The sequence below is a fragment of the Zophobas morio genome, unplaced genomic scaffold, assembly GCF_036711695.1.
Source record: "Zophobas morio isolate AGI-343-1 ecotype UQ-CSIRO unplaced genomic scaffold, CSIRO_AGI_Zmor_V1 ptg000002l, whole genome shotgun sequence".
Taxonomy (NCBI): Eukaryota; Metazoa; Arthropoda; class Insecta; order Coleoptera; family Tenebrionidae; genus Zophobas; species Zophobas morio.
In genome coordinates this window covers 25137964-25165100 of record NW_026972107.1, presented here as the reverse complement: position 1 = coordinate 25165100, position 27137 = coordinate 25137964, and the positions used below count along the sequence as shown (strand labels likewise).

Here is a 27137-nt window from a genome sequence, read left to right as displayed (position 1 = left end):
CGTTATATACCACAGAGTATAGAGACAAGTGGGAAAACAGACAATCGGAACCAGAAAATCCTGGACATCAATGTATTTCCACTGTCACAAGTGTAGTAAAACACCTCTAACACCTTATTAGTTTTTTAGTTGCGACATTTTTGATACTGCGGGCATGCTGATATTGGATGCACACCTCTTTTAAACTTTAAACGTCAAAATGACAATAAAGCATGGACTTCATCAAAATTTTCAAAATATCAGAAAACCCTGACTGTACCTCTTCTGTCGAAGTTTTTAAAAAAAGTACTTTTTTAAAGTCCACCAACGTCGCAATTTCCGCCACTAACATATACGGCAACATGGCAACGAATTTTTAGTGGAATACGAAAACAAGGTTAGGTTAAGTTACTTGTTTTGTGACATTTGTAAATATGGTGCTCTGTTGCTGTTCTCTTGCTTTCACACTTTAAAATCTCTGGTTGGGAGACTTTTTTTAACCCAGGTCTTAATGCAAGAACCATTTTATTTTTGGGGGGCATGTTTAAATTTTGAATTTTCTTAGTGCTTGCGTAAAATTCTATTTCGACTTGACACAAAAGTCCCTATATAGGGAATTAGGAACTTTGTACTTGACAGAGGATTCCATATTCCATGGAGGAAAGAATTTATCAACAAAAAAATAGTAATACCAGAAGATCAGACTGTGTGGAAGACAATTTTTTGATGCATTACTTGAAAAGCTCATAATTTTGGTTTAAAAGAACACAATTATATTTTGTTTACATATAATATCAAATATACATGCACTGCATCTTCGGATGTATTCAATTTCATTGTAAGTACGATGGGTCCCCTATCTCAGGATTTGTCAAACCATTATTAAAATGGCGATAAAAGCTCCATTAAACTCTTAAAAACGCTTAATTTCATATTTTAGTTTAATGAAATTTGCTATTTATACCCGACTTATGGTGGCCCATTAAAAATAAAGTTATTGGTCTATTGCAACAGATGTTGTGAACAAAAAAAAATCAAAATTAACACTGAAGTCACAAATCATACAACTGAAGGGGTGAAAAGTGTAGTTAAAGTCTGGTTATAAAATAAAGTTATATAATAGATGCAGGATTAATCACGAAGTTTTCACCCCAAAAAAATTCAAAACAACCAGAAACACAATTTTAAAACCACGTTTGATATTTCATATCTTTTTTAACAGAACTAACGTAAAGTATACTCAAACAACAAAAAGACTGATATAATTTTGATAAATAGCGAGTATAATGAATGCAACACTTGGAATATTTACTACACTGATTTGTAGATAAATTAGTATCCAGAATTCTTGATTTGACATTCTTCGTTTTTGCCTTTAGCCTAAATACCTATTGACGTTTATTTTCAAATTAGCAAAACCAAAGAGTTATTTTACTAAAAAAAAAAACCATATCAAAGACGGTTATACAACTGTATTGTTGGTTGCGTTTGAAATGTGTATCTCAGACGGGGAACTTCTCGTAAATATTTTAGTACAACACAATGTTAAAAAAAGAAAATAATAATGACAAAAAATGAAGATTGCAGCTTACAGATCTTGGATTCTTAAAAATCTAAAGTTAGGAAAAACAGTTTACAAAGAGTAAACCAGACACATAATGTGGTCGGGAAAAGATTTCTAAGGATTTTCGCTTTAAAAAAATGTCTTATTGATTATGACATAACAAAAGGGTGTCAAAATTCTTCTTCAAATGTAGACAAATCTACCAAGATTTTCTCGAAGTTCAGTTCATTTTGGCTCCTTTACTTGGCGTCCAAATTTTCACATCAATACAGAGTCATCAAAATTGATTGAGAGAGTATAATTTTAAAAACATGTAGATAGAAGAAATTCCGGTGGTAAAAAATGATGATGTTGTGATAACCCAAACTTCCCGCCTTAAAATTTTGACCTTGAAACAGTTTGAAAGGCCCGCGAAAAATTTAAAAATTCAAAGTTTGGCCTTGGCTGTGATCGTCTAACAAATGAGAACCTACGTTGTGTTTTTTTTTTTTTTTTTGGTTTTGAAAAGTGGCGGGAAGACGTTCTTTCATACAAGTGCATACACTGTCGAGAGCGCAAGAAATAATTAACAGAAATTGTTTTGGAGGGGGGGAAACGGCACCACCCTCACAGGGGGAAATACGCTGCGAAGATTTACCCCTCAGCGCAAAAACCCCCTTGGTTTTATTCCCGGACGACCTAAATATTACATTTCAAACACCTTAAGATATGTGAAAGAAAACACTCGCGAATTGACAGACATACACATATGAAAACCGAACAAACACAAGACCTACACATATGTAAATTGGATGGCAGAACCCGAATCATTATGAGAGTGTGGCGATCGAACAAAACATAAAACAAAATATAACAATTTCATTTACGAGCACAGCAAAATACCCAGAGGGGGTGTCGTAGCGTGAGCGAAGTTTGGAGCTCCCGGTCTGGGCTGGTTTCCCCCGCGACGGTGATTCTATCTACACCAAGCCTGCCAGACATCACCCCTCCATTACGAACATGTTGTCCAAGCAGGCCGTTTCGGCCTAAAACTAGCGGTGAAGTCTCGTCAACTACTACCTCGTCGTCAAGACCGTTCCCACTGAAATCTAGTTCAAAGCCTGCACATATGTGCAGAGAGCGCGACACATTCCGCTACCTCAACTAGGAACTGCGCCCATCGCCGACACTACGTGTTATCGTGTTATTTACCTCCAATTCTATTTAAATGTTCAATCTCTATGACTCTAATATTAAATGACAACCGAACAAGTGTTAAAGTTTCAACAAAGAGCAATACACAACATTTAAATTCGCCACACACTCTTACGAAAATTCAACAACAAATGATTCTTAATTGAGATTAAATTTGGACATCAGATAATTTACATGATAGAAACATTAATCAACAAAACATTTACAAGATCAAAACTTAGCAAAGATTTGTGAAAACAAAGATCTGGTATGAAATAAACCTGTGCAAATAAAATATCATGTTAGGCCAAAACTGTAGAGCATGGAAATTTACGTTCAATTCAAATTATACAACAAAGAAAATTACTGAAGCTAAAATTGTGAGACAAAGACAAATTGCATGAGGTGAAAGATTGTAAAGTTAACAGATTTACATGTGATTAATATTAATTCGTGTCCAGTCAAGTTATTGGTTAAAATTCAAACGTGAAATTATTTAAATGCATTGTGGGCCATTATTACACATACATTTCCCCAAACAAAACACATAAACAAACATGGCAGACAATCTGCAGTTGCAAAATGGCGTTGGACGAATTCGTCATTCCAAATAATAGGCGTCGAAAATATGCGATGCAAAATACGATGAATCCTGTGGCGTTGTATAAACGATGGGCTAAATAAAAGGAATAGAAGGCACGTCCCCCCATGACCCACAATGTTTGTTAATTTGTTCAATAGATTCAGTTAAAACATGTGCTCGTTTAAAAGAAACAAAATGGACGCTTCAAAATGGCCGCTGCCTGAACAAAGAACGGTGAAAATAACAACTCGTTTGCCGCCATCCAAAATACAGATTTCACAAATATAGCTAAATAAAGCATGGCCCGAACTAGAAATCACTTCCTGTAAAGCCCTACTGCGATGGATTTTAAATGAAAGATAAAAAACGAGATTAGTGGAAAAAAAGCGCACGCGTCGATGTCACGAGGCCAGAAGCATCGTCGGGGCTTGAAATTCGCCGCCAAACAGGTGTTCAAAACATACCTCTCCAAAGATGCGAAGATTTCGACACGGCTTACCGCCAACAGGAACACAAAAACCTCGTCGTAAGAACGATGAGAAATCAGGAACACCCAATGGCTCAACGAGGCTGCTAGGTTTTCCAATGGAACAGATCAACACTGGAAAAACAAAACACAACAGCAAAAGGCACAGAATAATTCACAATTAAAAATACAACCTGTTGCTCGAAGCGCTCGAAAAGAAGTCGACCGTTTGTTCCAAGCGGTCAAAGCGAAGTGGCCGATTTTACCCGAGACAAAACTACCCTAACATTTGCGCATGCCTCTCTTTCTTGGTGTGGTTGATTACCAACCTTCTTTTCTTCTTCTCACCAACTGTTTCTTGCGCGCGGGGAATTCATTTGAAATTTAAAAATTCGAATTGGATCCTTACAATGTCATAAATAATAACTTTACAGCGTCTAGCAAAATCTCGCGAATTTGTTTTATGATAAAGTCGAATGAAGCTGTAAATATTGTTATTACCAATTTCCAATTTTTGTCAATTTTGTGATTTCGCAAAATATGTATAAAAGTTCCTACGGAAATTAAACTTTCAAATATCATATGCGTCTTTGGAAGCATTTTTCAGTGGTAAGACGGGTAAGCTAAGAAAATGACTAGAAAAATAATTAATTACAAATATTCCTAGACAGCTGGGTGCTTCGCTTAGAAAATTTGTCGCTGATACAAAATATACAGAAGAACAAAAATATGAAAAGAAAATCAAGTTGAAGCACTTAGTGACAACCAATTTGCTGGAGCGTTAGCGAAGTTTGCAATGAGGTCTCAGGTTAGACCCACTGAAAGATTTTGGAGACATTTAAAGCAGTGAGAGGTATATGGCTGGAAACCGTCTATACCTACAAAACTCACTTGACCTTGTAAAACTTTTATGACTTCAGCGGCTTAAGCCCTTATAATGGACCCGAACCGCAAGAATTATTGCTGTCCATCGTTGCCATAATGGAGCTGTAAAGTTTTACTAGGTATAGGTGAACTGAGTTAAGTTATAAAATAGCCAGTTTGACTTATAAGGGTGCTTTGCCTTAGCCGCTTAAGTCATAAAAGTTTTACAAGGTGTATGTTAAGTGAGTTTTGTATACAATGGAGGAACTGGAGTCTAGAATAATCCAAAAGTTACGGTACTTCCGATCTCCAGTTTATGCCAACAGACATATGAAGACCACAATTCGTCAAGCCTGTCGGCATGGTGTTGATTTTGTTATTTAAAGTTTCCTTAATTAGGGCTTAAATTTTGTACTCTTAATTGATAATAAAATTAATTTTTATTAACATTATTAAAGTGTATGTATTCAAAAAATGTGTAGATTTTTAGAATTATAAAGAAATTGATAGATAATTTCTAATAATTTGTTACTTATAAGTAGAAACCTGTGTAACCAAAAATTATATTACTAAGGCACACGCAGTACCACATTTCATATTATCAATCCTTGTAAGGTCGAGTATAATTAAACCCACAAGTAAAAAGTACAATTTACTTAATAATATATTTGGATATCATCTATCAAAACCCGCAACAGACAATCGACAGACAAACATACAAAAAACACTTACACTTTTGTATTTTCTGAATTATGGATCTCAAAAAAAAACAAAATCAGAGATTCGGCATGGACCTATTACCATACTTTTCTTAACTATATATTTGAAAAATAACAGCTACTTTTTTCTTATAATAGCAGTCAGATTTTTATATAATTTATAATTTCACACTAAAGTAGACTGCATTGATATTCTAAATAGGTCTAATATACTTGTGTCTAGACTTAATTCTCGCCAACAAGTTCTGTTTTATACTGATTCTAGCCGTACAAACGTCTTAGTTCGCTCTCCAGTGTCGGTTATGTCTAATTTATTCAATAAAATTGCACGTTTATGTGATATTAATTTTTATTCTAGTTTTAGTATTTGCAATTGCACTGTAAATTTGGGTTAATGTTTAATTAGCGAGAGATACTTTTGTTTTTTCAATAGTTAGTTTGATATTATTTCTGTAATTGTGTGTTACCTGTAAGAATAAATAATATTATTATTATTATTATTATTAAACCAGAATGAATCCTTTTTTGTAAACTTTAATTTATTCATTGTGATATTTTTGAAATTTCAGGTAGCAGCAATATCGTATCCTTTAGATAATATGATTTAAGCAGTGATTTCAGTAATTCTATTTTTTCTTATGAATCATATGATATATTTTTTACATGCTAGAATACAAAAAAATATCGAACTTTTCACAACTCCATAAGTTCTTTTATTTTTTAAAAACGGACAATTAGACATACTTTTTTTATTAATATCTTGAAAACGGTCCAAATTATTTCAGTTTAGTACCCATTTATTGAAAAGCATAAAACAACACAATCATAATATAGGTTTTTTTTTATTTAATCTATCACATATTATCTGTTACTTAAAATCTCCACTGTCGTTATCGCTTAAGATAAAAATACTGAGTATATCAGAAGTTTTGTTGATTAAATTTAGTTAAATCTACAGGAAAATAATGGAAGTGACTAATTTCAAACTTCCAAATTTTGACAGGGAATTACTAACACTAAATCGACAGAAATAGTGAAACCTAAACGACAGTGGCATTTTCAAAAAATATATTTCAGGTAGCTATCACATCTGTGTTTTCCCAAAATAAATACATATTAAACTTAGGGAGGATCGAAACAAAACCTGTGTAATACCAAAAACAATTTTCAGTCTATTGAAAACAAATATTACTGCAAGAGTTTTTTTTAAACAAATAACTTTCTAGTGCGATTAATACCAATGTTCCTAGACGACATTTTTTATTTTTTACCAGAAATGTTTTTTTTAATAATCATCTTGCTGCAATGCGTTGAAAAGTTGGTAACATTTTAATTTTAGATAAAATATAACTGTTGTAAGTTGCAAGATATTGTCCAACAAAAATACAAGGACAATTTTAATTTAAAATTTTCACTTACAATCTCTCAACTGCAATTATTGTTTCCAGAAATTTTTTTGAATGCATTCCAATAATGTATTAATTAATCCGACTGGACCACGAGGGCCTAATGAAAATGAATACATTATTCGAATGTATTAATTATTATTAAATAATTATTGATTTTCAGTAAAACTATCGTTATGTGATATAAAGTAATGGTGAAAATCGTACGACACCAAATACTGGCTAATAAGAGGGCAGAATTCAGTACAGCCTACTATTGCAACACAAAATTTTCCTGGAAATACCATAATTGCATATGTATGACGTTTATTAACAATTACTTACAAATTTTTTTATTCTTTAAGACTGTGTCACGTTACATGTACTATGTACAAAAAATAACTTACTTTAATGTTAATATTAAGTAATACAAATGAACGAATTGTTTTTCCGAAACTATTAAAGAACAATTAAGAACATTTTTATCCTCGTTAGAAAAATAATGCAATTTTTGGCACCGGTTTTACGTTTTGCCGCCACTTGTTTAAACTATCTTTAGATATATGTGTTTACTTCAGTCCTGTCCTATTCACATACAACCGGTGAATACGTTAACTGCAACTTTCTTGATGTAGTACCGACCTATAATTTTCTTTTGCACTAGCTTGTTGCTAAAAATGAAATTCTCGCTTACAATTTATTTCTTAGCTTTCCTCTGTATGTATGGCAAAACAATGGTTTTTTAAACTGGCCAGTGCACCCCCCTTAGAAATAGCTGTGCAAATCAAATTCAGTAGGTTGGTTGATACAGAAACGCGTGTTTTCCAGATGGTAAATTAAATAATAACAGTCTGAGTTTCTGCTGTACGTATTAAATAATATCGTAATGAATCATAGGTTATATAAATTTGGAAATATTAATCATTGTTTCATTATGTAAATATAGACACATACTAATGCGAAATGTACTCGCATAATTTAATAATAATAATAATCATTTATTCTTGAAAATATACGGCACATGTGACTGTTGTTCTCTCTTCGTATTTAAGACTGTCGAGCTGCATTCATGCAGCATGCATTCTGTCATAATGGTGCTATTTCCGGATTAAGAAGCATAGTAAAGTATGCAAACAGTTCTGGTGAGAGAAAAAGGCAATTAAGGAGTAGAAAGAATACAATAACTACACCGTGCAACAAAAGAAAACCTAAATATTTCTACGAAGAGGCCTCTAGGGGACAGCTCAATTAACCTAGCAGACTTCTATAATTTGATCCTAATTTTATTTAAAATATCTCAGATGTTTTCTGGACATTAAAACGTGTATAAAAGACTAAACATAATTAGGGAAATTGATCCAGTCCCACTAGTATTTGTGTGCTTACAAGAACTAACAGATGTTATTTGATTAAGCTGTGAATAATGTATTTAAAAAATATAGAATAACAATCATTTAAATATGTATATTGTTTCTGTTTAATGTATTTATTGACTGTTGTGTTAAAGGTTATTCACTATATTTTAAAATTTAGATTTTTACGATTATTTCTACCCAGAAAAATGGAGATCATAAAAGTTTTAGACAGAAGCAGATATTATTCCTCAGGATGCTATTTTTGCGTGGTGGTTTTTGTTTGTTATTATATTTGGTGTCTATATTTAATAGTATCACGTTTGTGTTGTTCACACGTTTATATTATTTTTGTGACACATGAACTTTACTGAGCACCTTTAAAAACACCAAATTCAATTTATACTTTTAAAACATAGTCGCCGTAAAAACAGTTTTAAATATTCAAGAAGGATATTAAATTGCAATCCTAACTTAATGATATCTGTTGTGACATTTATTTAAGTTTGATAAAAATTCATTTCACTTTTAGTCATTAGAATTTTATAAGATTATTTTTTTTAACAAATAATAATAAATAAGTCTGGCTTTTGGAAAAAATATTCATGTCATCATAAGTTTGACAAATAAAATTTTAATTTTTTCATTAAAACAGTATAACTGTGAATATTTTTGTCAATTTATTTCACATACTTTCTGATAGATATTTGCTCTATTGTTAGTACCTGAAAAATATGTCATCGTGCAGCCGATGGTTAAATCTTTGGTCGAAGGTCTTTTCGACAGGACTTCCCTAGCCCCTGAAATACAGTCCAACGATTCCCGCTTATTTGAAAAATTATAAAATTTGATAATACATACTAATATAAATATAGATAATACTAGTAATAATGTAAGAAACTAGATAACACCTATATTTTAACACTTTACAAATGTGTTTGACATCCTATATTTTTTTTGTGTCTGCCTACGAAATCCAACTTTTTTTAAATGACACTACATATATTTTTTAGAGGCTCTTGTAGAGCTTGTTTTTCTGAATTCATTAGTGTATCATACTTTAATCACCCACACCCCACCACTGCCTTTCATTCGAACGCATTATGTTTCGAAAACACAAAAATATGAATGCATTGACAAAGGTACATATTGCACATACTGCACATATTTCTAGTGAATTTATCTATGTATTTGAAAATGTTCCGATTAATATTTCAGCAAATCAATTCCGACATGTGCTGTTTAATACTAATAGTAAAACCATTACCGTTAAAACAATCGGGTGTACCATCCTTAATTTGATAAATAAAAAAATATAGATCCAATAACAACGTAAGAAACAAAAAACCCATCTGATAATCGAACGCGCCCGATCTTCGTGTTGCAAGTCAGAAGTTGCACACTGTGAGCAATAAGCTGACGATTAATCTTGTGGGAGCTCCGCTTATACTAATCATTGATTGAGTACGTATGTACTTAATCAATGTACTAATATAGAAGGTTGCTATACAAATTTGGGTGTCTCGGGGAACCCCCAAGTACGGAGTATGTTATTTTATAAAATTTAAATCCTACTTAATATGAAAAATTTTGAAGGGACTGCACGATATTTCTAACATATGTAGGTACATACAAAATTTGACAACAATCGCTCCGGTAGTATTGAGGATTATCTGTCTAATGAGAATGACACAAACGGCAGATATACAGATGGACGGAAACGGGAGACCTATTTTTTGTACTTTTGGGATTATGAAACATCAAGGAAACATGAAAGTAGCTAGTCGATCGATAGACCCTATTACAACGAAGTACAACATTTTTTAACTTTGAAATTGCAGAAGTAAATACTCTGAAACCTTGCAAATGTTTTAAGGTTATCGTAAACATACTAAAAATCGTTAATCAACATTTTTTCGTTCCCCCCCTCCCCAAAATGATGACGTCATCTTACAATTTTACCAAATAAATGTTTCTTAAATTTTATAAAATAATCTACTCTTGCATGTGCGATTAACAAGATAACAAACAATTCTATGACTTATGACTAAAAAATTAAAAAGGGCACCGATTATTATTATTTTAAAAGTAGTTTTTTTAGCAACCGTAAACACTCCTAGTGAGACGCACTGGGGATGTCCTTGTGGACCAAATCAAAGCGTCCCCACTACTCGCCGTAAAACACACCTTACTTCAACTGAGAGATTGCAGCAATGAGATTTACTTCCGCGCACTGGTGATTAATGAACCTGCATTGAGTTTTTAGTACCCTAGGAACCTAGACTTTTGTAGTAATTTTATTCATGACAAGAATTACATAGTAATTTTTCATACTTCAATAAAATCAGAAAATTAGATATACAAGTAAGTACAGTGGAACTATCGAAATTTAAATTTTATACATTCTTCTAATAAATAAAAAGCATTCTCAATCAATAAGGTTTTTAAACAAAATCTAAAACTGGAGTAACTCTTGTCTTTAAAACTTAGTGGAAGATTGTTATACAGCTGATGACAAAAAAATCGTATACCATTTCTTGCACGTGAAAGTCTTAGAAATTTGGGTTGAAGTAAGTTCTTATGTTTTGTATCATATAAATGATAAATTGGTCGATGTTTCTTTTTGCATCTAGGAGACAGGAGAAAATGTATATTATATACATAGAAGGTACAGTCATTATTCCTAGCGTTTTGTAAGCGTTACGGCAATAGTCTCTATAATTCAATTTACTCATAATATGACACACCTTCTTTGAATAAGTAGGAAATAGTTTGTAGAGATGACAGGAATGACGCTAAACTAAAATTGCGTAGCAGATTTTACTGTGTGTAAAATAAGCAGTTTTTAAAGTAAATGTAGATACAATATGTTGCAAACGACGCGTGACATACAATCTATAAGAAACCGTCTTCGCTATTAAGTGATATGAACCTCCCATGTCATCTTGCTATCGAGTAAAACTCCTAGTAGTTGGACTGGTTCATTATTATTTATGACTTCTAAATCTCTAAGACTAAAGTAAATTCGCTTAGTTTTTTCGTTATGAAAACATAGTCGATTAGAGATTAACCAAGTACTCACACTCAACTCCACAATACCAATGTTACTCTGGAGTGTTTGTAGATTAGGGGAAGTTGCAGCGAGTGTTGTATCGTCTGCATACTATATCAAGTTAGTATCATGACCACAGTCAGGTAAATCGTTAATGAAGTTTAAAAATAAAATCGCTCCTAAGACCGACCCTTGGAGTACTCTTTGCTGCACAGTTAGACATGACGAATTTACATTGTCAAAATGAACAAATTGTCTTGTTCATGCAAGTACCATTCTAACAATTTAATACATGAGTTGTCTAAACTATAACATGGCTAATTTTTTTAGATGTAAGCTATGTGAAACACAGTCAAATGCTTTTGTTAAATCTAGACATACTCTTTGCTCTGAAAGGCATTTAAGACTATATCACTTAATCTGTTTATAGCTAGGGTTGTTGACGAATTGCGACGAAAGCCAAACTGATCTTTATTGAATAAGTTGTTGTGTTAAAAATTATTACAAATTTAAGTTTTTAAAATGATCTCCAATACTTTCCCTAGAATGGAAATTAAAGAAATTGGCCTGAAATTCGATGGATCATTCAACGATCCCTTCTTATGGATTGGTATAACTTTTGGTAATTTTAATACATCAGGGAATATACCTTTGTTGATACAAATATTGATAAGTTTGGTAAAGGTAGAAACAATAACAATAATTAAGGTTTTTATTATTTTGACGTTGACACCATAAACATCATAACTACCACTATTTTTAAAATTATTGATAGCATCTCTCACATTATTAAATATCACTTCTTGAAAGATAAATTTAGGAATATTATTAGTTACAATTACATAGGTACCTTCGAAATTGCATAACCAAATTCGCATAATAGGTATATACTGTTACGTTGATCGGTTAAACTCAATTTATTTCTTAATAACTCAAATTACACAACTGATTATTACGCGGCGATTAGGTACAAAATTATTTCGGCGCAAATTGACTGTACTCTCGTGGACTCGATTTGAGTGAATAACCCTCGTTCCCGAAGGTAGCCTCCATTTAAAACTCATACTTCCTTTTAGATGTGTGGTGATCGGGATCTTTCTGGATTGCCGTTCACGACTTCCGCTTCCAGGTGTTTCTTTAGTAGTCCGCCGCTCGGTCGCTGTCATTGACTATGAGTCATAATAGACGTACAGGCCAAAAAGTTCTCAACGGCGCATAGGCGTCGTACCGAGGCGGCGTATGGGTTTATTTCGTAAAAAAACTCATAACCCAAAATAATATTCGGAATGTTTTCCTCCACTGTAGCTTAATTATTAATTAATCAGTCCTCTTCTTTGTTTTGAGGAGACAAAAATCAGTCAAATTTCATTTTCTTTTTTAACACAAATCCCGCAGCTGAAGCTTGCAATAGTCGAATTATGTAGAAGTATACTACGATCACTTTAAATACACACTAATAATATTTTACAATTTTAGTCAAAGAACACAATCCGTAAAACTCTAACTGCCCATTCACAATGGACATAAGGCATAACAAGTACATAAAGCTTACATAAATACATAAAGTTGAAACGATGGAAAACGTGTACCCCTGTTCACAGTGGACGAACGTAATTCTTATGCTTATGAACGTTTTATGTAATCCTTATGTGCGTACACAAAGTTGAAATAAGTTCAACTTTGTGCACGAATTATGTCAAAATTATGTTAAAATCTAGGGACTTTTGAATGCTGCTATTGAATTCCCTTTGACAGTTGGCACTTGGCACTTCACACCTTTGATTATATTATATGTATAAATTATAATCAAAGCTTCACACTGCAAGTCTGTTCTGTACTGCGAGTTGTCAAGTTCGAATATCATATGAAATTGTAGGTTAGATATTTTGATTGACTCAGTTTGAGGTTAGCCTTATGTTTAGCCGGGAGTTATTCCGTTCTGCGTTTGCGCAGTTTAACAATTCTTACAGAGTTCGCTCTGTCCACTGTGAACGTAGATAAGCATAAGCCAGACACAAACCAAAAACGTAAATTATGTTATGCGCTCGTTCTTATGTCTTATGTCCATTGTGAATGGGCAGTAAAACCATAAATTATACAGGTACGACCGCCACAGACCGTCTGCTTGAGGCGACACTGTATTTGTAACGAACGAAAATTCTGTAGGCACGCGACACGGCTTACAAGTTTACAAGGACCCTACTGCGAAAAGCCGACTCGGCATTGTCAACCAAATAATCCTAATCATGATCTTACAATATAAACCTAGATAGTTGAAGTTAAGTATGTGTACAAAAATACACTTTTTTCTATTGGTTATCTGCTCTTTAAATATATTTCATGGGGGAATATAGAGTGGTACGTCAGAATAGGTAGAAATCACACATAAGATAGTATAAATTCACGGCAGAAATAATTTTATTCATGCCAGCGTTCATACGCTAAAAATAGTTAAACTAACGACAAATAAAATATTTCAGAACGCCAGAAAAGGAGAATGCACAGCAGATTAATCAATACACAACAGTAAAAATTTTCTGTTGGTACTGCACTTGTTATTCTATTTTACTTTTCAGAACATTTGTTTCTCAGTTATTAAGAAATTTTAAAACCGAATACGGAGTGACAACAATATGGAAATTGATAAAATATCTTTCAAACAACATTTTACGCGTTTCTTGCGTTTCCATATGTTTATTGTTTAATATAAAATTAATTATTAATGTTGTTTTGTAAAACCGATTCCTAACCAATTTTCAATAAAAGGTTTAAAAGTATACTTTTATTTACCAAGTACGTCACAATCCGCAGCGACCACTGATGTTTCAAAATAAGACGCGGCTACTGTAGGGTTAATACAGTCCTTAATTTGTACTTTTCTATATTTTATATCTTGTTACTAAGATTTTTTTTTCAGTGCAATATATATTTTTGTCACAGAAAATATTGTTTTGTCATTAGTTTACCTTTCCCTTGCAGAAGCTGCGGGGGTGTGATTTATGCTACTGGTTTTTACTTTATAGAGGTTACCACAAAACAAAAATCGGAAAAAATACTACATATTTGGATTGTTTAATTTTAAATTACACCGCACCTACTACAGTGTGAAAAAGGATAATCTCTGAGTACACTAATAATTTTGGAACTTGAAGTAAAGTTAAGCAAATGTGCAAGTGGCGAAAAAAGTAAATATATAAACCACGGGAAAGAAGACTTGTCGGGCTTACTTTTTCTAATTTCCCTCGATCCCTCGGATCTCGGGAAATAATTCTGCTCCAGCCAGAAAAATCTTTGCTACATGTATATGTAGATAACATATAAAGGTAAAAATATTTTACAAATTAAGGGACTCTAAAACATCAAATCAAACAATTGACTGAAATTAGTGTAAAGTTTTAATATCGTTATTTGAAGTGCAACTAATTCCTATTGAAATTTAACCAAACTTTATTTTATCCATTTAAAATTCACAAAAGTCAATTTACAGCAAAATCAACCCTAAGTTCAATGTTTGTTGATAGTAATCTTGACAGAAAAGTGCTCTATCTTTTTTAGTAAATTTTTAGCAGCTGCTTATTCAAGCTCTTTATGCAAAATTAAAAGGTAGTAAGTACATGTGCTAAATACCTTGAATTTTAATGTAACTAAAAATTATTTTTAAAATAATATTTAAATCTTTAGATACATTTTAAATTTAACAATTTGTGAACTACTTGTTGAAACTTTTTCTACACACATTAACTCAATTATAACTAAAGTACTTAGTTTTGTTTAACAGCAATTTTGTCCATTCCTGTTTGTCTACTGCCAGTTAAATTTATGTTCATATTTTAAACGAACACACATTTAAAAAAAAAATATCTGCATACTAGACCTTCGAAGTAACCACCTCATCAGTGAAGAAACTAACTTGATGGTAAAATTTGGCGAAGTAATTTACAAATGAATAAATACTACTATATTTTTAAAATATTTTTAAATAAACCTATATAGGTATCCAAATAACTTGAAAATCTACCCAATCTGAGACCAAAACGTAGCAAAATAGATTTTTTAAAATAAAGGTTTTCACACAAAAATGAAGAAACTAAAACTTGGCAGGCGTAATTGTAAAAAGCCATTAAAATGATTTGCTGAAAACAACTTGCTACGATTTCAAAATTTAAAATTGATATAAAGTCGCTGACAAAAAATGGAAGCATTAGCTAAGATCTACTGCCAAAAACTATTGTACTTTGCGACATTATTCAAAATCTTTTTTTAAGTTAAAATGTATTTTACTAGTAATTTGTCTGTGTTAAATTTCATCTGTCTGTTAAAATTTACTAAAAAGTCATAAACTTTTGTGAACCACTTTCTACCATGGCATCGGTGGTCCAGAAAACATGATTATGACGACATGTAAGAATTAAATTCTGAAGATACTGAACAACGCGAATGACAACGCTAATACATATCAGAACTTTTTCCTTGTTTTGATTTTAAATAAATAAATAGTCTGTCCGCATCGACTGTTTTGCATACGATGCGACCAATAAAATTCGACGTCAACGATGTTCTGAAATGAATCAATTAAGAAATTTTAATGAACACAGTCACAGTGCCGTATCAAATAATAAACATTTCTGTGGAAAATTGCGGTTTCAATGTAGGAATTATTATTTTTTTAGAATAACTCAATGTATAAAGCCAAAAATGGATGTCGATTATTGAAAAAAAAAAACGGTTAAAATAAAAAGGTTTTTGGTGAAAAGGGGGTAAGGGGATTTGATCATGATTTTAAAATGCATTCTAAATTTCATTGTAACTGGTATGATAGTTCCTGAGAATACAGCAAAAAAAACACGGAACTCATAGAAACACCTGTGTTGCAATACTTCCCTTAAAAATCGCCAAAGAAATAAAAATGTAATGTTTGCACTTTATATGTTCATATATGTTTACGCTACTACATGGAGATGGATTTTGAAATACTACTTGCGGTTAAGCTTTGAAGGTCATCATTATAGCTTTTCGTGTGTTCACAAACGTTCCCAAAGAGATAAAACTCAAATCAACACCAGCTTCAGCAAACTCGTAGATACCGGATGAACGGTACCTAGAAAAGTGAAAGGCAAAACGAATATTCCGACCTGGGTCTCTACGAATCGCCGAAACCAACTCTTTGGCAGTCGAAAATATCGTCGATTTAAGAACAGCACTCAGAAGATGCGGTTGAATATTTTTAATCGGAATGCGATAAGCAATGGATGTGGTACCTCTACGAAGAATACAAAGCGAGTATGCAAATAAGCGTGCATTTTGATTGGCGGTTTTGAAACAGCCACGCGTTTGATATTTTGCTTTTGAAACAATATACAATCGTTTTAAACAATGCGAATTCGCCCGCCAAAGATAACGAAAAACGAGGTGAAAGCTGCATAACAACAATAATCGTACGTATGGATAAAAAAGAAACCAGAAACACTAATCCCGAATGCACAGTTTTCGTGGCGGCAGTCGCGGAATATCAATTAAATCGTGCACGGAAAACGCGCTATCCCATTTACAATAATAAAATTAATCAACAATGTTGCGGATATTACTGTCGATTTTACGAGATAATCCAGCATTTTATCGCGACGAATGCGAGCGCAACGCCCAGTTGTCGAACTACAATTAGCTAGCCTAACCGGCAATACAAATTAATAAACGATTGGACGAAAAAAACGGCCGAAGCTTGCTTGATTTTTCGATCAATTTATTCGCATTGGCGGGCAACATATATCTTAAATTCGTGACTGTGTGTGCCGCTTCCAACCAATAGCGAGGTTCCATGATGTCATGCCGCGCCAATCGTGGCAGCCGCCTCTGACATCAAGGTCTAAAAATATCGATGTTATAAGGAAAACCGCACATGGGAGTGTGTTATGTTTGAGTTAAGCGGAGCACGCGGGCGACTTAACTTCGTGAGAGGCATTCTATGCGATGTTTATTATCCACGACGATACGGATTTTGTAAAATTGTGTCCGAATTATCATGTGGATAAGTGTCAGAGACTGCTAGATAGTGATAAATATAAACTGACAATTTGTGGTTCGAATCCTGGTTGTGGCAGGTGGTTTTACGTGAGGTAAATATTTATATTTACCCTGTGCCTACGCTCCGCCTCATCTCACGCTTTTCTTCAAATGCATGATTTTCTCAATGTCCGCCTGCTACACCCTTGCATTTACCACAAGCTTTTAATGTCCAAGTCCTAAATGTAATCGCATGCTTGTTTGCAGTCGAAAAATTATTTTTCTGATAAACGAAACGCTAGCTTATTTATCCTCACACCCTCTATTTTAAAATTTTGTGAAAAAAAAAGGCGCGAAACGTCAGTACGCGGACAATAATAACTTCAGTGAGTTTGTTTTGAAAATTTGCAACCAACTCTGTGACAAATGTTCGTACGGAAACTATGTGGCCACCCAGGCTGGTGACACCACTGAAACGAAATAAATAAAGTTACAAAATTAAAACTTTTTTAATGTAAAAATTGTGTATTTGAGTAAGTCTAAGATTAAGTAAAATGGTGCATCAAAACGATAATAAAATAATTCCTTCAGTGTTTCCAATAATCCTGCAAGAAGAGTCCAAATTAGTTTACATATGCTCTATATTTGTTTTTTTATTATAAGTATAATATAATTTTGGAATTTTCGAGGTCTGTATATTAACACTTATTTTAATAATCACTATTATTATATTAGTACATCCAGACGTAGTTTATTTCTTCTTCTAGGATTATTAAACGCATTTAAGAAATTATGTAAACTAAAGCAGCAATTAAAGTTTTAGTAAGTCTAACTACCTACTGATTGTTAGTAATTAGCAAATAATAACACTTTTGAGATTTAAAATGCATTTATTACAATCATAAATTCAGATTCACTTTTTTCTTTGCAAAAAGTCGGGACATCAGATTAGATCCTTTTTTTTTAAGTCTGCGAAAAAGGACATGAAATACGACACATCGCACTGTCGCGTGATGAATTTTGTAATAAATAACTCCAACGAGTTTGTTTTGAAAATTTGCAACCACCTCTGCCACAAATATTTACATAAAAACCCTCTTTGGGGACCGACAGTTATGACAACATTAAAACGTAATTTATGAGCAGTGGCGTAACCAGCCGTGTACAGAAGGCGCAATGAGCTTGGACGAAATTATACGAATTACAAATAAATTTCTCCAACCATTTCGTGCTTGCAAGCTATATGCGTTGTAGTTTTCACATAATTACATAAATAAATGGGCAGTTTTTCTAAAATTTGTTGCATGTGTCAGCCTATATCTTTTGTCAAAATATATTTAGTTGAACTATAGCACCACTGTCACGTTTTAAAATTTCAAAAGATAATTGGCACAAGTCGTCAAAACAACTCTAGCAGATGATGCAGAATGTAGTTCTTAGGATAACATAAAAATAAACAATGTTGTTAGTAAGCAGACAATGTGTCAGTAGAGCTTATCAGTGAACATCAACAAAGATTGTTAACTGTTAGTAACACTGTTTATAATATTCGTGCAGAAGGAAACTTTTTTGTGATAGATAGGATATTGTAAAAGTTACTTTTTAGTGTTTGACTAAACATACCAGAAATTTTGATTCTAAAGTTTTTGACGGTAAGTCGAAATCATGTACAATTCATCAAATAAATGTCCATTCAAACAAGTGTTTCATTATCATACAGCGTACAGTATTTTTGGCAGCCACAGTACTAAAATTTTTATAAAAAGAAACATGACACATTCAATGATGGCGCTGTAAATTACTTGGTCGTAACGGAAAAATAAATTCAGTGGTCGTCTTGACATACCTATTTTTAATTGTATTTTTCGAAAAATATCAGAAATGTGTCAACTTATTGATTTGTTATATATACATATTGTTAAAAAAAGGGTATTTTAAATGTCAAATTTCAACAATTGCAAAATCATTTAAAATTTAAAAAAGATTGTGTATTTTAATGTATAAATGTGATAACGATAATAATCAACAATAAAACATAGTTCCACGAAATGTTGTATTCGACATTGTTATTTTGTGAGATTTAATTAAATATTTTTATGGTAGTAGTACAAATTGATCTTATTTAATCTTGGTTTCACCAGAGATGAATATCTGTTACGTGGCAATAATTATTATTGTATAAACTTAAATGTCGTTGGTAAAATCGGACCTTATGTAGTTTATTTAAAAGAATGGCGCCAACTAAACATTTTTATACACAGTAATATACAGTGACACATTGTTGATTTGTTAAGTTATTACGTACAGTATAAGCAAGGGACATTAGCTACTTACTCACTGTGGTATTATTGGTGGATTTTCATGTTAATAAATCATACCGTTCATAAATAAATTTCGAAGTATAAAATTTTGACGCTAAGCTAAATATATCTGGTGTATTTGTTTTGTGAATCCAGCGCCGTTTTGTTGTTCCTTTCTTACAAGTTGCTTATTTACGATGAATTTATAATTAAACTATCTTTTCTATTTTAAAGTAAATCCAAATTTGTGGATATTGTTACTTGAGAATATATTTTTAGTAAGTTTAATTTTGTGGAAAGTGGTGTGTGAAAACGATCAAATTATATTCAACAGTTCGTGTGGAATGTACTTTTGACAAACTGAGTCGTTACATACGTATTTGCAGGACTTTTTTTAATGGAAATTTAATTATTTGATTTATAGTAGAACGGCTATTTTTACGATAGAAATTACCCACGTATTCTCTATAACTGCAGTTGCAAATTGCAACAAATGTTAGTTACTCTTGATCAGTGTTTTTTTATTTTTCTTAAAATATCCATGGTAGAAGATTCTGTTAAATAGGAGTTTTAGCTCTTATTACAATCTACAATATTCTACAGTCTTGGTCAATATAAAAAATCAGACTTGGATGGAAAAGTTTTTAAGTCAGTTACCGTTCGAATTATTTCGCAACCTAATTAACGTTAAAAATATTTTCGTTTAAAGCTTCGTTTTATTTTACTGTAACATCAGTGCCCACGGCCTTCAGTGATCCATGACCTCTTTCTAATCTACATCTCCTTTCTTGCTCCTGGAACGCACTCGCAGCATTACAATTCTAAAAGAATTAGTCCGACCTCCTACATGAGAATTAAAGTTCATTTGTAATCATAGGAGATCACAACGAACCAGAGCCCGCTGAATTGTAAATTATTGTTTTATAATGCTGGCTATGGCAGATAGAGGAGAAATATTTTCCAAGTGTTGTTTCCACCCACTACAAATCTGTGAACGATTGTAAACACGGCCTCAACAACAATATCATAAATTACATTTGCTCAGTTTTGGTGTATACGGTAGTGGAGGAAGGTCGTGGCGAAAAGTTGTCGTTTCCAATTTTTTGACCCGATAAACTCATACAAATTTATGGGATAGACATTATAATTTGATGAATGTGGGTTAAGAAACGCTCACACTTGTTTTTTTTTATATCGAAACACGTCTACAAAACACATGGTGCAAATTGCAGGAGGCGAGAAACAAAGAAAAAAAAGGGGAATTGGTGTTGCAAACTTTTCGAAAGCTGAAAAAGTGAAGACGTTTCTGCAGTAGTAGAAAGTTGCAAAATTAGCAAAATATATTTTGCTATTTTCTTGTAATAATTATATTATGTCAATTTTTTTTAGTATTATATAGTTGTACCATTTAAGTAAAGCACACGTCAGCAAAAAAATTCTCTTAATCATGGGTTAAATAAATTTATGAAATCAAAGGAATTAAAAGAAAATTTATTTGTTGTTTATTTATAATTCCCTGTAAAAATGGTTATTATTTTGTTTATGTAATTTTATGCAACGTAGAACGTTTCTCTGCATTTTCACTGAGACCATGTGAGATAAGATTATAGCCCAAAACACTATATCTAGGTTTTAAAATTTCTTACAAACCAGTAATACATTCGAATCTTACTGATCATATTATCGAAAATTGGCGAATATCAACAAGTATTAATGTTACTAATTTTAACGTAGTTGTACTGTTTGGACAAATATTCGCCAAGTACTTAAAAATCCTTTGTAAAATTTTTAAAAAACGTTGAACGAAATTTATAATTTCACTTGTCGTTCATTTTTTTTCATAACCCTGTTTCCAAATGGCAACGTTTTGTTTATTGTTGTAAATATCACTAACTTCTCACATGTTCGTTTACATGTTATTTGAACATTTTTGAAGGCGAAGATAACATACTGAAAATGATGGAGTACTAAATAACTTATTTTTCAAGGTAGTTGTTTGTAGAAAGGCAATGGTATTTTTTTTAAATGAATGTCTATTATTTCCCTCATGTAGTACCAAGTCATCGTTTTACATTGCTTATATAACCACAACTTCACATTAACAATATGTTTATTCCAAAGGTGGAAAATTACTGAGGTTAAATTTTCTAACCGCGATAAAATTTTTGCATGTAAGTCATAAAATTATATTGATATGCACTAGGGTGATTAAAAAAAAAAAAGTAATTTTTTTTTCGTGTCAAAGAGGTTCAAAAGTTTCTTTTCAACGTAAAAAAATACCAGTTAAAAGTTGAGCTCTTAATATTAATATTAAGACCGTCCGCATCGCGTTTTTCTATTTCCCATAAGAATAACATGGGAAAATTTTTGTTTGCACCTTCTGATTTTTATTGCTAGCCCGTCGTGTGTCGTGAAAAAAATTCAATCACATATTTTTATAGAGAATTGAACGCTCTACAAAAAGTGTCTCCTATGATTTTGCGAGAAACCTGACTATGATTTTTTACCCACTGATGCTGAAAATGTTCGGAAAGAGTTTTACTGGCCTTATTATAGCATAAAATTATAAACAATTACTGTTTAAAAAACTAAATTTAAAATGTGTATAAATTTTTGTGGTGATTTATTCCAATAAGACCATCAAATTTATTGTAATGCATCAAAAACGTCAAAATTTGGATAAATTTAACTTTAGCCTAAAATAACTCTTCAACTATCAGGTTTCTCGCACAATCATAGGAGACACTTTTTGTAGAGCGTTCAATTCTCTATAAAAATATGTGATTGCATTTTTTTCACGACACACGACGGGCTAGCAATAAAAATCAGAAGGTGCAAACAAAAATTTTCCCATGTTATTCTTATGGGAAATAGAAAAACGCGATGCGGACGGTCTTAATATTAATATTAAGAGCTCAAATTTTAACTGGTATTTTTTTACGTTGAAAAGAAACTTTTGAACCTCTTTGCACGAAAAAAAAAAATTATTTTTTTTTTTTGAATCACCCTAATATGCACATTTTTAACGGTTATTTGTGAAATAATCTTTTCATATCACTTTCGTGTTTCGTGCAGTAGAAAAATAAAATTTTTACTTTTTTTCTGGAACATATTGCTAAAAAAAATGTCTCTTAGTTAAGAATCTAAAATCCCTCGGCAACCTCTAGTTTATCTACATTTTGTTATTTAGAAATTCAGTTGAACTTTTTTTTTGAAACATGAAATGAAAAAAATTCTGTCGATTATTTTACGTGCACTTGGAAGATAGTCATTTCATTATGACAGACATAACAACAAAAATCGTCATTGATATTTATACAAAATCTTAAATAACTGTGAACTGTCCATTTGTTACGGATTAAACTTTCGAAACACAAAACCCCTTGCACATATGTACAGTCACATAAATCCTGTACAATCTCACTTTTACGTTGTGTCAAAATCAGTACAAAATATAGCATGGATACAAATTCAGATTGTCAATTGTACAGGGTTTTGTGAACATGACTGTGCCACAGTGAAACTTTTTACTGTTGTTTTAATTCATTGTAGTCCAAACAAATTGCTAATTTGGTGTAACGCGTTGAAATTTATATCAAATATTTTTTGTGTTGCAGGTGTCTATATTATGTTATCTTAAAAAACAAAAACATGTTGAAGACAGACAAGTTACATTTGCGGACTGCCTAGTCCATACAAATATGGAAAAGTTTGCAATATAAGAAATTTAATAAGATAATATTTTAGTAATTTTAATTATACAAGAAAAAATTGGGAACAGTTTGAACCATATAAGTAGCTGTTTGTTATGTAATATGCAAAACGTGCTGCCGTGTACTGAGACTTCTAAAATCCATCTGAATTTTTTTTTAGTAAAAACAACTCATAAAGTGGCAGTTCAAAGAACGGATTTTGTTTCTTTTATTTTTTTGTTGATTTTTTGTTGCTAATAAGTTTTTTCACTTTAGATACATTATTTTTAACATGTTTAATCAAAAATTAACATGAGGAAGTGTGTACATAACATTTTTACTTTCAAACTTTTTCATGTACTAACAAATTGCGCAGATTTTTTTAATCTTAAATACTTGTCGAACATGTTTAAATCATGCAGTAATTAATTCTCTATTCAGTGACTTTAAAATTCGGACAAAAATTGGAAATGTCATTGAGAGTCTGGTTAATTTAGGTTAATTTCGACTTCCGAGCCTTTATTTAGTGTGTTGGTTCACATAACGCAACATTTTAATTCCTCTTTTTTTATGTGAATTGTATACTCAGATTGTCGAGAGGACATCCTGAATTAACGATGAATGCTAAGATTGAGCAATACACTTAATGAACTGGGTCATATCAAAACCGTGCAAAAGTGGTACCTATACATTTTTTAGTTTAAATGTACAATTTAAACTACCGTGAAGTTACTAACTGCCTTGATATTTTTTGACAGTTGTCTCAATACTCCAATGCACATTCTAATAATAATAATTTTAGAGCGGACCAATTACGTCAGAGATACATATACTCATGATGGAACTGCAATTTCCAAGTTGTTATAGGTTCCATATTGCAAAGTTCAGTTATGCGAAAAAAAAATCCTTTCAACAACGAAACTAAATCCATGACATCGCTACAGAATCCACAATCGACCATGTTTATTTATTACAGTTTTATTTATGTCTGAAATGGTATTTTGCCACAGGAAATTGAGTCGATAAGAAAACGAAAACGATTTTACATCCTATTGGTTTTAAAAAGGTCGACGTGTTTGCTAAATCCCAATAAAAAAGTGTACCTTCTGAGTTCACTGACAGTAGAAAAGAATGACGAATTTGAAATGTTTATGTATTTCGGTCGCGCACACCCAGCCTCATGAACTGCATTGCCGGAGGTTTCAGATCTACTTAATCAAAATTACTGCAATCGGATATGGCCGATAACGTCGGAACGAGTCTCGTGCCACGCTTAAATTACAGTTTATTTTATTTAACAACACCTCAATGTATAGATTGAACGAGATAAGAACATGTCGCTGCAGGAAACTATTTAATTCTTATTTTTAAGTATCTGGAACGCGGGCAAATTTTGTGCTAAGTTATTAATCATCGCTTCCCAAATCTCATTGCTGGAGAGAATATATTTATGGTTCGGGCTTATCGATGAGAGAAATACAGTTTTATTGCGTTACTCGTTTCGCAGTATAAATGTTTTATTGTTGTGGGGAATTTGGCACCACTGGATGAAGCATCATTAGTTTTGTTTACTTTTATTAAGACGACAGTCGCTGTAATTGGTTGTAGGGAGTAATTAAAACATGCGACATGTGCTCCTACAATTCAAAACTGTGATCTTTACTTTGCAAATGAAGTTTTAATGGTTGGATGCCGGACGTTTCCCATTATCATTTTCACAACTGCTGCTTTATGGCCAATAACTGGAATTTTAAGCTGAGTAGGACGATTGGATGTTCTTACTCAATTAGTGTATCACTTAACAGTCTTACAGTGCAAAATCAGTCTATCAAAACCGCCCACACAAATATGCACGGCCATGATAATGGACTTCGAAAATGTTTCCGTCTGTGTTTAATTGTGATAGTGCACTTTTTATTGTCCATATGGCTAGCTTGATTGGGTGGAAAATTGATTTATAACTGCTATTTCTAATTAAAATGTATTGACAGGTCTGTATTTCATTCAAACAACTGGCTTTACTGCTTTTTAATTAATACGCTCACAATGTGTGTTTCTTTCTTAACACGAAAAAATGTAACCTCCGTTGTTCATTTGGGAGCGTTAAAGGGTTGATTGACAGACTTCACAACGGTTGATAAACTTTTTTCTAAATATTTGCTTGTTAGGGAAGTAAATAGAATCACTTATCTAAACATGTACAGAATGGAATTTATGCTGTTTTTTATCAGGAGTAATGTAAATGTGCAAAGACACTTAGTCTACACTTTTAAGCAATGTTTGTAACGGGATTAAAAACATTCTTGGAAACTTGTTTTTGAAAAATCTCTTTAATTTACGATCAGAAACTTGATAGCTTCCTCCGGGCGCTCTTCGCCCATTTCGACTACTAAAAACTTCTGGTAGGTACGTTTTATGTAATTGCCAATCATAAAGATACGTGTTGTAGGCAGAAGTCTTGCCCGAAGTCAATCTTCAATACTTACACGAGTTTTGATCCTAATCGGTACAAGGTTGCGACTTCATCTATCAAGAGTAGTGGATAATTATGTAATTCACGTGTTTGCGGCACAGAAAAGATGCAATCGTCTGGCATTTATTGTTTCAAAGAAGTTAATACCGCGACCGAGTAAATAAAGAGGCGGATGTTATTTATTTTCACAAACAATTACATTTTATTTATTTTTTTATTAGTGAGGCGAAAATAATTGTGTACTGGTATTCGCCGGAGCTTTTCGTCGTCGTGCTAATTCGTTGCACATAGACAATGGAATCGCGTTGAAATTTCCACGTTATGATAGATTAAATTATATAAGAAAAGAATATGACCCGGTAGAGGCGCTGCCGCTTAGTGCGACAAACTGACCGGGTTGAGGGTCACGAGATGTCGCGCAAATACATCACGTACTTCACGTACATGTAAATTTCTCTACGTTGCATTGAATTGCAGAAGCTTTACTCCAAACCGCAACAGCGACCACGTGCTCCATGATTTCAACAAGCAGAAAGAATCGAAGGTAAATAAACACGCGTATAATTTATGCATCACGTTTTTTTAAGAAGGATTAGTGTTTTCTTCTATAATTCGACTTTGATGTCATGATGGAATACGGAATGAGTTGGATTAATCATTGTTTAATTATGTTGAGGTGCAACCCGGTAAAAATTGTTCTATAAATAATGTTTAGTTCAACGTGTCAAGCCCTTGCCATGAAAGAAATGTGTATCGGCTACTACAATAGATCACTTGCTCTTTGGTTACGCCTTACCCACCTACACTCTACATTTCAATAACTAATTACTAACACAACGTGACCTTAACGTATCGGATGAGTTCATAATGTACGTGAAAACAACGTACGAATCGATGGAATGATAGTTTCCCATTTATTTACAAGGCCGCGGAGCATCTTCAATGTTTGTTGTTGATGCTCGAGGCGTCCAGAAGGTACGGTCTAAGGACACCGATTGTTAGTTAGATCGTCGGCGTTTTGTTTCTAATATAAATGACTGCCAGCGCAATTAGATCTAATTGCTCCAACACTTGTTGGCGTTTTATGATCTTTCTGCAATTTACGTGTTTGCAACGTTTTTTTCTGCACAAGAGTAATTGATCAAATTGCTGGCAACTAGGTCAAGAGGGAATTGCCGAAATTGCATCAAAATGGGTTTTGTGTTTGTTTTTTTTTTTTTTTTTGAGAGGAGCTCACACATGGAATTCTTTGCAAGTGTATTCAATTACGAATTTGTTTAAATACTTGACCTTCTTCGCTGTTGTGTAGACGTTGTTAAGAATTACTTAACTTCATTAGGAACACCCAAGTATCTTTTTCGCTTTCTACACGTCTACGTATTTTTTAATTTAGTTGGGTTTTTGTATTCACTGATAATGTTTGAACACTTATTATCACTTTATTTATCGCTACAGCGTCACAGGAAATTAGTGTCACGTGCACTTTATACATAAACAATTATTTTCGTTTGTACTTAGATTATTTGCTTTTAAAA

At 32.6% G+C, this 27137-nt stretch overlaps 1 protein-coding gene across 2 annotated transcripts in view; it reads left to right on the top strand.

Annotated features, from left to right (window-relative positions):
- The first annotated feature begins 17037 nt into the window (after positions 1-17037).
- LOC135131432 (activating transcription factor 3) overlaps positions 17038-27137 on the top strand; it is a 60204-nt gene continuing 50104 nt past the window's right edge. For both annotated transcript variants that reach the window (XM_064059220.1, XM_064059186.1), the window contains exon 1: positions 17038-17250. The gene's annotated coding sequence lies outside the window, so the exon portion shown is untranslated. The remainder of the gene's footprint in view (positions 17251-27137) is intronic.